Here is a 17423-nt window from a genome sequence, read left to right as displayed (position 1 = left end):
AAACACCCTGGATGACTTTTCGTGCACCCTTTGAAAGTCTTCCAACAATCTTTCCTTCCGTGCCTAGTAATTCCTCATTTTCTTTCTTCATAGTACTTTCCTTCCCGCCCATTTCACTTTCCCATTTTTCTTCAAACTCACCTCTCAAAATTTCCCAATCCAATCTAATTGTCTTGCCTCATCGACCTAATTCTAGCGTAATACAAAATAACGCTCCAAATAATAGTTTTCAGTAATTACGCGGAATGTTTTTTAAGGTTGGCCTTTTCGTTCATTGAAAAAACTCTATTCGTTTGAAAAAAATTCATTGGCGGTTTTAGTTTCCTACAAACCTACTACACTTTTCAAAACAAATAATTTATTTATTTAATAGTGCAATTTGACCTTTTGAAAATTGTTCGGCGGAAACTGTGTAGTTTTATCATATTTCTGAACAAAGGGAATTGTTTCGGCAGATCAAGGAAATAGCATTAACTCACTCTCCTTTTTGAATTAATTAAAACTGTTATTCAACCAAACGTGGCTCCGATGTGTAACATACATCACCCATGGATCTACAGATTAACGCAAATCCCTCGGAAGAGAGGATTATTTTAAGTAAGATCTCAAGAATTAAGTAAACCTGAATGAAAATTAAATTCTTGCCATTATTATAACAAGATTTACAATAATTTCACAATTGAAAAGAAGCCTTAAACGTGCATATTTAAGAATAAATTTGTTTCAGTTATATAAAGGAAGAATACTCATTTTTACTTTCGTAAGTTTATCCTATGAACGTCGCCATTACTCGGATTAGATTTTTCAAGAAATGGACCATTCGGATTTGTATACTCCTCTCAGCACATCGAAATTCTCTGCATTAAAAAGCAATTTACAATTTCTAAAACACCTTTGGGTTGCTTCATAAACAAAAGCAGTATTACATGTCAGATGATAAACAAAGAAAGGACAATTTTGCTTTAATCTACGAGGCATATTGGAATGGTAAGGGCGTTTTGTCATAAAAAGTATACCTGTTTGAATAAGTTTTTTTTGACGTGTTTAGTTTTCTACAAACCTACATCACTTTGCCACATAATCGCCGTTAACTTCTAAGCACTTTTCGTAACGTTGCACCTGTTTCTTTAGTCTCTAAGTATTGGAAGTTGGCCGCCTGGGAATTGAACCAGTTGACAAAGGCGGTCTTGAGGTCATCACCGCCTTCTGACAGTTGTCCATTAAGCCACTCCTTCGAGTACGAGAAGAGGACATTGTCGCTTGGTTCGAACTCAGTCTGGCCGATAGCCGTCCAAAAACACTCGTCCACTCAGCATTCCTCGCTCTTTTTGTGTCGGTCGGTAAATATATTCGGCACTCAACTTTCACACATTTTGTGATATCCGAGCTTGTCTGTTACAGTCGTGTGGGTAGAGGTGCATCCAACAAGAGGAAATTTATCGTCCAGAGCACTAACCGTCAATCTTCAATCAGATGGCAGTTCTCGGTCCGCTCGTTGAACAGATTTCCATCGGCCTGGAAACTGGATCTACCACTCCCTCTCTCTCGTGCGCATCTGTGCAACCATTTTCAAAGCCTCGGCACCATCTTCTAACCCTAAAATTCTTCGTAATTATTTCCGTAATTATTTAATGTTCTTGTCAACGGCACATTTTTCTTTGAGAGCCTTCTTTCCCCAACACTTAGCTCTCCCAATACAATGAAGGAAACTACCACAGCCATAGTTGAGGTCCAAATCTGTGTCTATGGTGTGAGAGATTTGAATGTATTCCTTTCCAAGATTGCATCCATTCATTATGCGGTAATTCCATTCCATTTTTATGAGAGGGACCCAGTTCGACCCACCAGCAGCTCGCCCTCTGGTTCCCCCTTGTGGGAACTACAAAATCTACGTCAGCGGTCCTTATTCCATTCCTTGTAAGTTGCCGCAGAGGTGACTAACGCCTTAGGTTGCTTCATTCTCTTGCTTATCCTACGTTCATATAACTGGGTTTGCAAATCTACGCAGACATTCAACTGCTGCGAGAGTCTATTCATTTTCCTTAGCAGAACAATATTGAGAACACGCCACGCTCACGATCAGGTGAATGCCGGACCGGCTGCACAAGACACGGTTGACAGATCCAGAATCACGCTTGGAAAGCGACGGAGCGATCAATCAAATCAAGATATTCTTCCGCGGGAAATTAATACGCTCCCCGTCGCAGGCCCCGCGGATGTGTGTATGTTTCCAAAGACCTTTGCCTATGTTTTCCACGGAGTCAATACCGGTTGAGGAGGGATGGTGAGGAGAGATGGAAGAAAAAATAAACAATTGCGTCGCCCAAGAGACCTCAAAAATATAACAAGAACCCACACACGTACGCACTTCCACAAGCAGACCTCCTGCCACCTGGAGAGCAATTGGGGAAACCATTTTTTCCTCTCTTTCTGTCTCTCTCCCTTCCTTCCTTCTCACTTGGAGGCGCGGAATAGAAGATTAATGTTCTTGGGGAATGATTCCGAGAGTTAGGGTGCCGTGCAAAATCTAAGAAGAGAATGAGGAGTGGGGAATAGGAAGGAGGGAGGAAACGATTGCGGGTGCGAAAGGGTGGGGTGGCGAAGTGGGGGGAGCGGGCGAGGAGAGGGACGGGGGAGTGTCGATTGGCTGATCCGCCTGGGTTGAACATCACGCTGGGTTGTGAGGCGGCCGTTTAAAGGTTGCTGGCAGTGATTACCTGATCAATTGAGACTTGGGCCGGAATTTCTGCTCAAGTATGAATCAGCGGACAAAGGAGAGAGTAGCGACCGGTGGCAAATAGATTTAGGACGCCCTAAGACGTTTAAAGGTTCATCTTGGTCTGCAATCTCGAAGACTGCTTCCACCCAAGAGATTGTAACGCGCATGAGTTGGACGCCTTCGTATGCCCATTCATTCTCCTTTTTATTATCAAGCCTTATTTGTCACTGAAATACGAGGAAAAAAAATCACTGCCATTGAACAAGTGAAGTTCACACAATGAAAGAAAGAATTATTTTACATAGTTGATGAAAGAAATACAACTTGGAAGAAATACAAAATTGAGATGAACACCTTGTGGTCTTGCCAAGCCAATCAGACATTGGCATGACAGCAGGTGCCTGGTGAGTGAGAAAACAGAGATGTTATTCGCTCCCATTTAACTACCATGTGTTGGTCTGTTATTTTTCACTCCGTTTATAGGATCTGATTGCCTGAAGTAATTAAGCAATTTATCAAATAGTGTAGGCGCAGTTTCCTTTGACCTTGATTTGTTTAGTATTTGCTTGTTTTGAAGTCCTTGTTATTCCTGTATCTGTGGCTGATCACGGCAATGGTCGCCACTCATCTTGCAGTCCAAGACGCCACCATTCCGACTCTTTTCACGGGCTTAAATGCAAACCTTCTGCAAAGATTTGTTACTTTAGTTGGACAAACCATGAATACTTGGAAATAAAATAACCAACAGTAGTAAGCCCTTACAATCCATTAACGTTTTAATTACTTAAAGATCACCCCAGATATGACTACCTCCACTTACCTGCTACTGGCCACAATAAGCATGTGGTCCACTGAATTAGGTCTTCTCGGACCTTCCGTCCGGTTTGGGGTTATACCCTAGCGACATTCCGACGACCGATTCGAGTGTCGCCTACAAACGCGATGACTCATTTCTCCGAGATCCGTAGCTAATCGATGAAGATGACTCATCCGCGAGCGACACTCCGCGAAGGAACCACTTGATCCTTGGAGCATTCATCGCTGCCGATCGAGCACGCGGCAATATTGTCACGTGGAATTAGTTTATAAGTCTCCAAGAGAGTCGCCGAGTTAGAAATTTTAACTCATGCATCTTTCATCAATGGTAGCCCAGGATAAACTAATTTACACATCTGCCTAATGAATTTAACATCACCGTATTCTCACGCGAGCCCTCCTACTAATGTGCCGTTCAACCAGAATCCAGATTGGCTGAATCATACGCTTCCCTTTTTGAATAAGTTAACGTTTATAGACTCCGGCCGTTAATTTTTCCCGCTAGTCTCTCCACTGAAGAGTAAACATTTTGGAAAGGCAAAATTACTCGTACTTTTGGAATGATATCATTTCGTAAATGGGACAGAGATTGGTACGATATTCTATGAAGAGAAAGGCAGTGGGGAAATTATTGCGTCTGGATTGTGGGTCAATTCAAAGGAAATAAAATGATCAGGGGCCCTCAAATACGTGCGCGGGGAATGTCGCGCCAAACGCAGGGATTTCCTTCCTCGACGACGCTCTGGACTTTCGCGAAGGAGTGTGTGGGTGTTCCCGGAGGAGAGGAAACAACCCAACGTTCTTCATTCGATTGAAACGGAGACTGGAGTGACTGATTGTGCGTTTCTGGGGAGAGCATTATAAATCATATAAAGACGAGAGTGCCCTGTGGAGAGAGAGAGAGAGAGAGACGGGGGCGGAGAGGGGTGACGGATTTGAAGAAAGGAGAAATCTCAAGTGATTAGCTCAGGGCGTGGCCTCGCCCCCTTGATGCTGGCGCCTCCCACAGGTGGACGGGAAAAAACCAACCCTCCGCGACACTTTCTTCAATCCAATCCCGGCCGAATCCGTCACCCCCGCTTTTTTCCTCTCCCTCCGTTTGTCTCAAACCACATCTCCTCTCTTCCCCGAGTCAAAACTCCCTTCCCTCACGCTATCTTGGAGCCCGTGATTGATGGAGCTCTCGAGATACCGTGTCCAGGGCGTTCCCCTAGGCTCCGGTAATTATTTATTGGCCCTTTCTAAACGGAGAATCTGCTCCTAGTGGACGTACTCGTTCTTCGTATCCTCGAGGGCCCAAAAGAAAACTTCAGCACGGAGTGGTCTCATAAGAACTGGCCGATTATTCCATGTTAGGGACACAGCGGGTGTAAAAAAGAGCTCTAAATAACTTTATGCCCTGAAACCAATGTGTCTCTCCACTAAGTTTTTTTATTCGGTACAAGTAGTTTCGACGCATCGGTGTCATCCAATTGTCAGGACGCCAATGCGTCGAAACTGGTTGTACCGAATAAAAAATTTAGTGGAGAGACACATTTGCTTTTTTACTTCAGTGATATTTCCACAAAGTTAAGCCCGTCTTTTGTTATTGAGTGTAGGCTAATGCCGGCGCAGGGTTTTCTCCATTCTTCCCCCATTCCCTGGTCGGTCTACCTCTTCCAAATTCGCCACCTATTCCTAATTCCGAACGCCTTTCCGAAATAATAAAGATTTGAGCCCCTATTGCCTGGGCAGGATCTTCAACCGTCTTGTCTCTTTGCCTCACCTCTATCCGTCCAAATTTTAGACGCCAAAATTAAGTATTTATTATTACTATTTGTTTGTCGAATTTTTCCTGCAAAAGAATAGTTAATGGTAGTCTTAAGAGATTCGCCCTTGCATTCTACACAAGAAAAATCAAAGGATTTGATCGAATAAAGCGTATGGCTTTGTGTATTTTCAATTGTTAGTGATACTCAGTTTTGAGACGCATTTCTTCATCGATTCATTTTTCATAATTTCGGCATGCATTTATTAAAATAATGCACGCATCACTTTTGGTAGTGTGCTTTTTTTAACAAAGTGTGTATCTTTGAAAAAACATTAGAAAAGGATAAAATGGAAAGCTTTTAAAATAGATAGTATTTTGCTAAATACTTTTAGATGTGCATGTATAATTCTGAGGAGAAAGAAGCGTAGTTAATAGCAGAGAAGTTGTCACGATTAAAAGGTGATTGAAGACGTCAGAGTAAGAATTATGAAGGAATAATTTCACTGTCAGAGCCTGGGATTGATTGAAGGTCAGCTGCAAACCACTCCAAGTGCTGTTAACTTAATGCTATATTTCACGCCTCATTACACACCGCTAAGCTTGACGTAAAAAGCCATACGCAATCCAGTACCAACGAAAAAGATATAAAAACCTCGGGACAGGTTTAAATTTTTTATATTCCCTTTTTGTCGCGATAAATTCTGCGCTGCGAAACGAAATTCAAATTGACGACTATGAATTTCCACTTCGCCGACATTGATATAGTAAGTTGTCGTGTTCCCTGTCGACCTGCATTGACCGTGAAAGCCAAGCTGCGTAGGTGTAGTAGAACCTGCTTACCAAAGCCCTCTCAAGAGAGATCTTATTAGAGGCCCACCTTTAAGAAGCATTAATCAAAGAAAACGAAATATAAAATAAGATATCTCGTTTCGGGGCGTAGCTAGTGGTTCTCGGGCGAGTCATGAATTAACAAATGAAGCAATTATTTGTGGCAGTACGACTGTGGAATTCTGAACGATATTTAGTAATTTCGGTACATCAAATACAATAGAAACAAGCGGATTTTTTATGTTGACGGACAAAGCTCGACCGTAAATTATGGTTCAGCCAGAATAATGAAAATTCGTGGTTTTAATAAATTTCAGACCCATCATTTACCCCCAACCTGAGCATAACTCTGGAAAATTATTCGATTTCTATGAAAGTAGTCTCTCAATGGTTTCATTGCCTGCAGCTTATTCTTTGAAAAGATGATAGTCAATTTCGACAGAGAAATATAGAAGATTTTCCTAGAAGAAGGTGGAAACAGAGATTATGCGAAACGTCAATTGGCATATTTCGCTTGGATAGTAATTGGATTATGAAAAAATCTTTTGGAATGAAGATATCTTCCACCAAATATGACGAAAACATTGCAAATTAATTATCTCTAAAATTTAATGTTTGATCGTTGCATTAGATTGTATTCAAGTACATTTAAGTAACTGGGAATTTCCCTGGAAATACGTCAACGGAAAACAGTTGCAGCCGAGGGAAGTGATCGCAGGAGCGCATTTTTCAGTCCAGGAGCCTTTTCAACCCCCCGCCCCGGTCCCCCCACTCAGCCGCTGGAGGAGTCGCCGAATACCCGGGATGCTGGCGCAAGAGGACCGGCGGATAGAGAACACTTCCGTCCAAAGTGCCCCAACTTCCCCAGGAGAGGAAGAGGACAAATTGTGCTTCCAGTCCAGAGGACGACGCTAAGCGCCAAGTGCCTTCCGCACAACATCCGACGGGAGAGGCCTGAAAATTCCGTCCCTGGCACCCTTTGGTGCCCTTCATCCAGGCAGACAGGGCACAGTGCGGGCATGTGAGTGTGAGTGAGTGAGCTCACGTTATAAGACGTACGCGAGGGAGGAGGGAGGGGGGAAGTATTTCAGGAGTCGCGCCAGGGGGGGGGGGGAATTTCGGAGCGGAGAGGAAAATTCAAGGAATTCGAAGTCATTAGTGTGACCTTTTCTTTCCCCACCCCCTTCCCCTCCCCTTCCCCCCCTTCTCTCTCCCTCTTCTTGGGAGGTTCCTTCGTGAAGGGCCCGTATTTGTGTCCTCTCATTCTTTTATGGAAAAGAAAATCTCCTCCCCCCCCTCCAACCTCCTTCGATGATCTTTTGGGAGGAAAAGATTGTGCGTGGGGTGGATGTGTGTGGGAGGGAGGGTATTGGATGATCAAAGGGGGGATGGGATGGGGAGGAGAATGGTATAAATCGAAAGGGGGGCGAAGGGTGAGGGAGCGTGTCTGGGGGAGAGGCCCTACACATCCCTCCTAGGACTGCTGGCATATCGTTATTCCACGTCCTTCCACTGGCGCCGCCCCTCGGCATTATCCTCATTCCCCGCCCTTCTCGTCCCTCTCCTCCCACGCCTCCTTACCCCCTCCGCCCACCCCCAACCCTTCCCTCTCACCCCCAATGCACCCCTTGACGCAGCGGGGAAAAATTTCTTTCAATTAGGGACGAGGACTTTTTGGTAGGCTGGGACAGATGTTCCTGAACCGTTTCCAGGACATGCTGAGGAAGTGAAAGAGAGAGAGAGGGAGATGTGTGGGGGAGGGAAGGATCGCAAAAGAGTTTCGACGGGAGAAGAACTTCGGGTTGGCCGTCCAGACGGTTTCTGAGGAGAATTCCCAGGGAGATGTTACCCTCACCGACCTTGTCCCTTCCAGTTTATCTCCATGTTGGCGAGCTTGTCAAATCGTTTTATTCCATGCGCTCGTGATAAATTTCCTCCCTCCTCCTCCGGGCCACCGCCGTTCCCTTTTTGGGATCGGCACTCGCAGGCCTCTCACCGGGAGGGATGAACACTCCAAGGGGGTGGGTGGGGGCGCGTCCTCCCTCTCTCTCTCGAGGAGGCGTTGCGATTAATTAGGGATGGATTCCAAATTAATGGTCGGACGAAGGTGGCGGAGGTGGTTGGATCGGCGGGAGGGAGGGTTAAAGATTAGCCTGCAAAACGTCTCCCGCCGCTCGAAACTCGAGCAGTGGAAGACACTTTTGCGGTTCATCCCAATAAAGTTAACAGATGTTTTCCACCACGCCCATTTATACATATCCTGGCAGGATTAATCGAGAGCGCTTTTTTTTTAACGAGTTCCCGGCTGGATTTATTTGGAAGAGGAAATATAGCAATATCAATCTCCGACGTCCCTCCAGAGAACACGTTAGCATTTGAATCTTAATCTGGGGTATCTCTCGCGTCACACCATGAAATCTTGTCCGGAGCTTAAAAACTTCATCAATCCTCCCTGATTTGCAAACCTCTCGGATGTTGCCTTTTTCCCTACCGTCTCTGAATCCGGTTTTGGCTCTGCACACGGAGAGAGAAAGAGAGAGACATTCTACCCGACGCCCATTCTCATATCAATCAAAAAATCAAAACTCACTTGTTCAAATATCCGTGCGTAAATATAGGTTTTCATACCGGAATCAACTGAGTTATCTGTATCAGAATGTGTTTTCATGGGACAGAGTTAATATCAGCTGTGGTTGGCGCCTCTTATTCCTCGAAATGACATCCACAGTCAAGGCGTGTTTCCTTCACCTTAATATACCATCGTGTCTTTGCATTCCTCTCTCTGCCTCCTCTCTTTTGTCGCCGCAGAGATTATTGCTGCTTAGGCTTCTCTGCTGATTTCTGCTGCTACAGGGCAACACCTGACTTTCGTGTAGGTGGATCAGAGTTTGGCTGGAAATACCGACGGAATTCATAATTAAATACTACTTCAGAGCTATAAAAGTGTTTGAACCGCTTTCTCTCTCTTGAAATTCCTGGAATGGTTATATCTGGTAGGACGACGACTATAAAATCGAGTTTATCGCTCTGGGAGAACGTAGAACGAGATAATTTTTTTTTTTTAAGCGGCGAGTATATTATTCTGAAGAGCGCAGATGTAGAGGTCACGAATCACTTGGGTATTCAATGCGGGAAGTGGCTAGATTGCGTCCAGATAGAATTGGAACATAATGCCGAGAGAAATTCCGCTAGCAATGTTTTTCGATACGCAATTGTCATGGTGCTGCTCTTTGTGATGCCGATGTCTCTTCTCACCGTGCGTTAACTCCTCGCGTTCAGGGTGATTAAAATCACTAACTTTCCATTTTCCTTCAGCCTCCCACTCTCCCATTTAGCCGTTTTCCCTGACCACCCAGGAAACGGCCAAAGGGTAGGCGGAGAGGGGGACGGGGTGGTGACCGTGGTGCTTGGTGGTGGTGTGGACGTGGTGTAGGCGTGGACGCGTAGGATTCGTCCCGGTAGTCAGCGATTGTCCCGAAGCAATGAAAACGATGCAGGCGAGTTATTATTAGCTGATGTTGATATTATTGGAAGAGCCAACGTATTTGTGAAGAATGTCCACTAATTCCAGTGATTCGGTCTTCAAATTAACAATTTCTTTTGCCAAGGGAAATGTGTACCATTAAAATACGTTGGCTCTGTAAATAAGGACAGCGAGGATCTAGATTGGTAAAACTTTCGTGTGATAAATTCAGTGGCGCAGTTAGTAAGGGAACTGGGATAGGTGTCAACAAGACCTCTAAATTTTGGCCAAACGTAAATGCATTTCCTTGGAAGATTTTCAATGGGCCATCATAGGTACGATTTTTTACCCATTGAAGCCTTCCAATTAAAATAAATAAACTAAGTTGAATATCACTCTCGGAGCGAATGTTGAATTACAGATTAAATCTCGCTTGCATTGGGAACAGGTCTCTTTTGCAATGACGTTGGAACTGTATTAATCATTCCCGTCATACTTCGGTGGGAGAGATGAAAGGAAGATTAGAGAGGTCAAGGATCAAGCGAACAGATTAAAGATGTAATTCAACTTAAAGAACAATAAAGGATCATAATAAGTTCAAAGGAAAAAAAACATTTTTTAAAAGTATACTAGAATGTTGCGATTGGTTTATCCAACCCATAATTTCTTCATCTTCTTGTTAATTGTGACTCGTCTTGCAATCATTGAGAGGTATTTCAGTCTTAGACCTGAGATCTCGTTGTGAATGTGGCTTAGTGATCATTACCTTCATTTTATGATATATATTCATTGGAAGCTCTAAACAAAGCAACATTTGGTTATGTTTTTCACGCCTGGTGTTATGAGGTGTCAGGCACCCCAGCCCGCTTCCCCTACCACACACGCTGGCGGTTCCATGCAAGGTATATATATATATATATATATATATATATATATATATATATATATATATATATATATAAACAATTTTTATTGCTCTGGGAGCAAAGTCCCTTGGAGCAGAATACAGGTTACATTAGGTTTTGAAACCTATGGAGTGAAACTGGTTCTAAACTAGTGAAACAAGACATAATTTAACATCAGTTGAACGAAACATAAAGTACAATACATACATGAAAATACAAAGAACAATAGTTAAATATTTAGCCTGATAGAACAGTAATAAGGTCATTTTGGTAGTGTGGTAGACAGATATTCAAACATTTTCCTGTTGAATTGGAATGTGTTCCTGGATAAGTTTAAATTATTAGGCAAAGAGTTCCATAGTTTACTGGATGAAATACTGAATGACTTTTCATATACTATATAGCCGTGCGGTATTTGGGAAGATGGAATGTAGTAAGGTACGATGTATTTAGAGTTATGCCCAAGCACGACTGAGTCACGTTAACTTCGAGTCGTGTGCTTAGGCATACATCTAGACCACTTTTGAGAGTTGAACCACCTTTCCTGCACATGACAACTTCCCTTCTGAAGATCTACATCTAGTGACCGATTGGATGGAGTTTAAGAATGTCCGCGCATGCGTATTGGCCTGGGCGTATCTTCTATTGACATCAAGGCAAGGCTGAGCCAGAAAACAGTCGCTTTCCCAACCCCCTTTGGCGACGCTTCTCTCGTCCTGTCAGTTACGAGATGGTAACATTGTCCACCGTCATACGGGACACAATAGGGAGGGGGGCCTTCGTTTTTTCGCCACCCTCTTTGATGGGACGTCCCAGGGGTGGCCTTATTAATTCCCACTCACGCCCCTCAAGGGCCGGCGCCCGCATTGCGTGCCTCCCACTTCACTGCTTGCCGGCGAATTATGAATCCGAGAGCCCTTGGATTGAATACATTCCATTCAACGGACGTGTCGCGACGCCCGCCATCCCGCTCAAAGCTAAATGGATTATCCCGAAACAGTGTCGCAAGCACTTCAATTGCCACCACCTCCCGGTTGATGGCGGCGCCGGCGGCGGCGCTGGCAATTGAAAGGTACAGTTTCCGCTTTGCCTTCGGGGACTGTCCACGAAAGGCTTCCGAAGGTTGAGGGCGGACTTGTCCGGGGAATTGGACGCGGTCGGACATGGGTCGCAGGGAGTCCAAAAGCCTAACATTTGTCCTTTGAGTTGCAAAATTACACATTTATTTCATACGAACGCATACATACCTGTACAACGTAATTCATGATTACACGGACTTTTACGCCATTTATTGCGGTAAGAAAATAATACTCAAACTTATTGTGGAAATTTTGTTTTTATTAATAATTATTTTTTGAATCCGAAACTTTTGCAATAAGAATTTCTCCTCATAACCATAAGCCTTGAAGTGCGGTTGACATTTGAATGGAATTCTGCCCATAAACAACAGGAAATTGCTCTTTGAAGATGAGGTCAGGTGAAAGATTAATAACTTTCGTATTTTAATTTCGATTATCTTGAGCGTTTTAGAATGTAATTTGTCATTTCAAACTAAAATTTCTTCAAAACATCCCCTGTTTTACTTTTGAAAATATTCAATTCATTTGGATAAACATTTATTATTTCAAAAAATACTTGGAGAATATACGATCTGATCTTTGCTGTTTTCTCACTGAGCCACTAATATTTTTAAAGAAAACCCGATCTATCCATATTGCCGCTAAATAGAAAAGAGGGAACATTTTACAAATTCAGCATATGTTTTATGCTGCTAGTAAATGGCATTCTAATGAAGTTAGATCGATTGCCACCTTAGATCGAGTGCGGTGTAGATGAGCAATATATATAAAACGTAATTATGGACCACTTGAGTAGGGTATCCAAAATATTAGAGATTATGTAGATTAGAGCGGCTAGGCCGGGAGCCTCTCACAGAGCGAATGGTAAATTACAGATTTAATCACTTGAATAAAGGGGAAGGATGTATCTTTGATGCTGAGGTGAAAATTCCTATTATTTTTATTGCACTACGTAAGGCGAGATCACGCCGGTAAAATTTGAGGTTGTTAGAGCAGATATATTTAAATTTTCATTTTTCCCACGAAAGATATGGGATCAGAATAACTTTGTCTGACCGCGCCATGGGGGAGAGTATTTTGGGTCAAAGCTAGTCTGGTGCGTAATCACCCCCTGCCACTCGCAGTAGTAGTGGCTTACAGGGTACTATGGAATAAATAAATTATAAAATTTGTAAAGAAGTGGCAGTTTTATCATGTTAAGGTTTTGGGAGCCATTTTCTACATTTTGGGCTTCCGTTTAGGGTAGAATGGTCTTTGAAAGTGGACCAATTTGGAGAAAGGGGGGGGGGGAGGGGGTAAAAGGTAACCGAACTGTAACCGAAGCAGTCATCTCTGGATGGCCCCTTGGCCGGTGCTTTGAGCCGAGAGAGAAGGTGACGTCGTTCCCCCCGGTGCATCGTCCAGTCTCCCCCTCCCACGCTGGGTCCCCTCGCCTTTCCCAATGCGAGTCTGTGTGCTGGCCAACCTCACTCAAAAAATATTTTCCGTATCCCTGAACGTCACATAAAGTTTACTTTGGCAGGTTTAAACCCTACACAAGGCAGAGAGAGATCAGTTATCGGGGATAGAAATTCAGATGAGCACAAAAACCAGAAAGACAAACATAGAGATATCATAATTTATGCAGATATTTTATTTATTTGAAGTCCATCCAACAGAAAAAATACCTATCCGATATTATACAATCACAAAAGTCTTAGGTTGTCAAGGAAAACTTTCCTTTGCGGGAATCGATCCCGCGACCTCTGGAACAGCAGGCTTCACTCGAGGCTGGGAACGGCTCAGAAAAAACAAACAGAAGATAATATAAGATTAATTAAGTCATTTGGATCATTGTTAAAATCGTCGGTATTAATTTTACATGCATACAATAACACTTGTCGTCCACTACCGTAGTCGCTGTCTATTGCATTGATGAGGTCTGATATATACATACAAAGGTGCATGGTAAAGTTATTAATCAAGTCAATATGGGATGATGGGAAATGCCGATCAAACTAATCGATAGTGTTCAATCTATTTTATAGTCTTTAGGAATTCGTTTGTTTCCAATATTTCTTTTAGAATTTTTGTGGTTTTTGTTTATTCAGCAAGGCACTCTGTAATAATATAGCCATTTTTACCGCTTTGATCAATAGTTTTAAAATTAAATTCAGTTCAAAAGCCATAAAAAGTATAAACACAGTAGTCAACCCGAAGGTCGGATTGGTAGGTGATGGTAGAGTTCACCCAGTACCGAGCCCGACGGCGCTGAAATTCACACGTTAGCAGGGTACTAAGGGGGGCCAATTCCTTTTCCTGTGCCGGATATGATTATCCCAGGAAGATCTGGTACCTGAAACAACACATAGCTTGGGTGGAGCTGTAGGTGCCCAAAGACTTGCCCGGGAATCGAACCCGGGACCCTTCGGTCAGGGTCCCAACGCTCAACACCCTGGACTACTGCGACAAACATCAGTAGGTCATTTTATTATTTTGTTGAAAATGTCCTCAGGATATCATCACCAGAAACGTGCTATTGATCTTCATCTATGTTTTCATATTGAAGTGGTCATTAATTATTATAAATCGGTGGTTTAAGATTTTAAAATGGAAACAACTTCTGCGCATCTTAACAGCGTATGGATTTGGTTCAATGAATACATTTATGCATCATATAATATTTGTCCCATAGGTTTTACTATCCTCGAATAAGTCTAAAGGAACACTAACTGTTTGCCGAAGAATTTCTCCGCTTGTGGGAGCTAAGAAGAATTTCAATTCCTTTAATTAGTGTCGCATGCGGTGTGAGCAAGGTGAGGTTGTACTCTGATTCATTCCTCACCCGTCCGAGAATAAACCTCTTACTCTTCGGTGAAACGAAAGCAGCGGTGCCGTGCCACATGAACAAGGCAGTGCAGGGCTGCCAGCACACTCGTGTAATCTAAGAAGTGCCATCCGTCGGTAAATACGTACATGGATGGCATGCATCGCGGACAATGGGAGGTGCCCAAGCGGGCTTCCCGTGGCGTGCGTCGCCCCTCAGTGCGGCCCCCGAAACACTCACGAAATGCACATTTTGACCGAGGGCCGCACGACCCCATCATGCGACCACCCTGCCCACTAGCAGTCCTCGTGAAGCTCGTTGTTGTATAAGGACGGCATCAGAGTCACCTCCAGGTGGGGCATAAATTAAACAAAGTAATATCGTGGATGGGCGAAAAGAGGAGGTGGAATGAACATGCATGCCACGTGAACGCATGGTTCTTGGGGTTGGAGGGAGGGAGAGGGGGGTGGCATCAGATATGTTCCAGAGGAGAGAGGGGAGGAGGACTGAATGGAGGCCATAAGGAAGGGACGCGCTATCTCCACTGGCATCTCTCCTCAAAAGGTCACCTCCATTCTCATTTCGACCCGATCCCTTCTTGTCGTTTCTTTCCGCCCCGAGTCCTTCGCTCCTCTCCCCTTCCCTCTCCTCCTTCCCGCAACTCATTCACTTTTATTCTCTTCCGCGGCCTATACACCTTCTTATATCAAGTGCATGCATATCGAACTAAGAAAAGAAGAGACGAACCCAACCCTTCATTTTCAATCCCTCCTCGGAAACCTTTTCGAAATATAACGAGTCGTGACCTCATGCATTTATTTTCAACATTCCTACCAATTTCTATCGCCGTAATATAAATAGTTATTTGAACTGTTCCAGAGCGAACGATAAAACATCTCCTCCCATCGCCTGGCGATGTCATGAGGTCCTCAATCACCAATATCAATCTTTACACTCCCATTACACGGAGACAATGAATTATGAAGACTGCACTCGACCACAAAGATGCCATGAATTTGAAAGTGTCGAGTGTAAAAATATTTCCTAGAACGGAATTTGCAATCCGGATCTTTTCACTTGCCGGGCAGAGGCTCAAAACTACTTGAGCTATTTAGGAAACGTAATTTACACTGGGATCTGCGATGCTTTATGCAACCAAGTTCCCCGATTTTTTTTGGCCAGGAGATGGCGTTAGGGAGCTGTTTCACCCACCAAATGAGAAATAGACAAGACACAGAGGAAAGGATAGTGTGTGTGTGTGTATATTTCTATATATATATATATATATATATATATATATATATATATATATATATATGTATATAAATATATAAAAACACAGATGTAGATTTTTTAGAATATAGAGACACAAAGAAAGACACAAAATCTTTCTTTGTGTCTCTATATTCTAAAAATCTACATCTGTGTTTTTATATATTTGTGTGTCGCCGAAGAGCGTTCCATTGCGAAGATATGTTATATATATATATATAAATATATACATATATATATATATATATAAATATATACATATATATATATATATATAAATATATACATATATATATATATAAATATATACATACATATATATATATATATATAAATATATACATATATATATGTATGTATATATATATATATATACATACATATATATATATATATATAAATATATACATACATATACATACATAAAATATATATATATGTGTGTGTGTATGTGTGCGTGTGTGTGTGTGATACATATATTTGTAACATACATATCACTACACACAGTTGCAATCGCTTCTGTTTAGCAGGATGACGTCTTTCTCTGAAATGAGGATAAATTATTCCCGAGCACCTTACTTGTAGTCCCTACCTCTTTCCTTACTTGCCTCCCATGCTCCGATTTCCGTTTCCCTCCCCGCCCTTCATTTTATTCTGCTCCTCTTAGCATACCAAAGGGGGTATAGTCGGGGACAGGAGGGCACGCACCCGGCCCGGGTGACCACCGAAATATATCTGCTTTCCCAACCGACCGGCAATCAGACCGGGCGTCACCCGGCGAAACTCCGCCCATTCATCATTTTCACGAAAAAAATCCCCAAGAAGAGGTGGCTGGATGTCGCCGGCTCAGCCTTTTTGGAGGGCCGGGAGGTGGGGCCCCCGTTGTTTAGGTAAGGGGCACTCGGGGGTGATGGGAAGGGATGCGTCAATCCGTGGCGAACGCAGATGGACCGGCACCCAACCCGCTTCTTTTATCGAGAGACGTCCCTTTTGTTTCCCATTCGCCTCTCCTCTCGCTTCCTCAGCGTCCGTGCTCCGAATGACTCCCTCTTCTCCTGTTAGTCTCTCCCACTGCCTTTTCTCCCCCCCCCCGTCAATCCCTCTTCATGGGGGTTTCAGTCATGATTCCTTAGCTCTCGTGAGATGTCAATTATTGTCACCTTCGGGAAAGGACCGTTTCTATTAAAGTCTTTCTCGAGACTAAGAAAAGTCGACCTGACTCTTGAATTTTTTTTTTCCACTCGCCTCGAAAAGCATTTATCATTCACTTGCGAGTTTTCTTGCGAGACCTTTAATTCTCTGCGATTCAAATGAACGAAAAAAAAAGATAATGGTGCGCGTGACTGATTTCATTTTCCATTGCGGATTAAAAAATAAAAGAATCGAGACGAATCTCGTAGAAAAGAGACTCTACGAGAGCGGGGATAATTCCATCGCTTCCATTGTGATTTTTCATAGTTTACAATGGCGATATTTAATTTAAATAAGCAGCCATGACATTAAATAGCAAAGGACATTTAACATATGTTTTTCGTCGGGGGCCGCTTTAATAGGATGAGCAGAATTAGGACCGAAATATCTCGGGAAATAATGTCTGGAAGCAGTTGTAGCTCTTCATTCAATTTCGAATAATACGCCTGTTTTAACAACTCCGAGTTCTTGCATACATATCACTATGGATTTTCATCGTTTTAAGAGAACATTTTATGTATATGTTGGCATTTCACCAAACATTTTCCCTGTGGCGGCGGGTCACCGGTGTCGCCTGCCAACTCAGGGGTCGTG

The sequence above is a fragment of the Hetaerina americana genome, unplaced genomic scaffold, assembly GCF_022747635.1.
Source record: "Hetaerina americana unplaced genomic scaffold, ioHetAmer1.1.p SCAF_9, whole genome shotgun sequence".
Lineage (NCBI taxonomy): Eukaryota > Metazoa > Arthropoda > Insecta > Odonata > Calopterygidae > Hetaerina > Hetaerina americana.
This window is presented reverse-complemented; position numbering follows the sequence as displayed.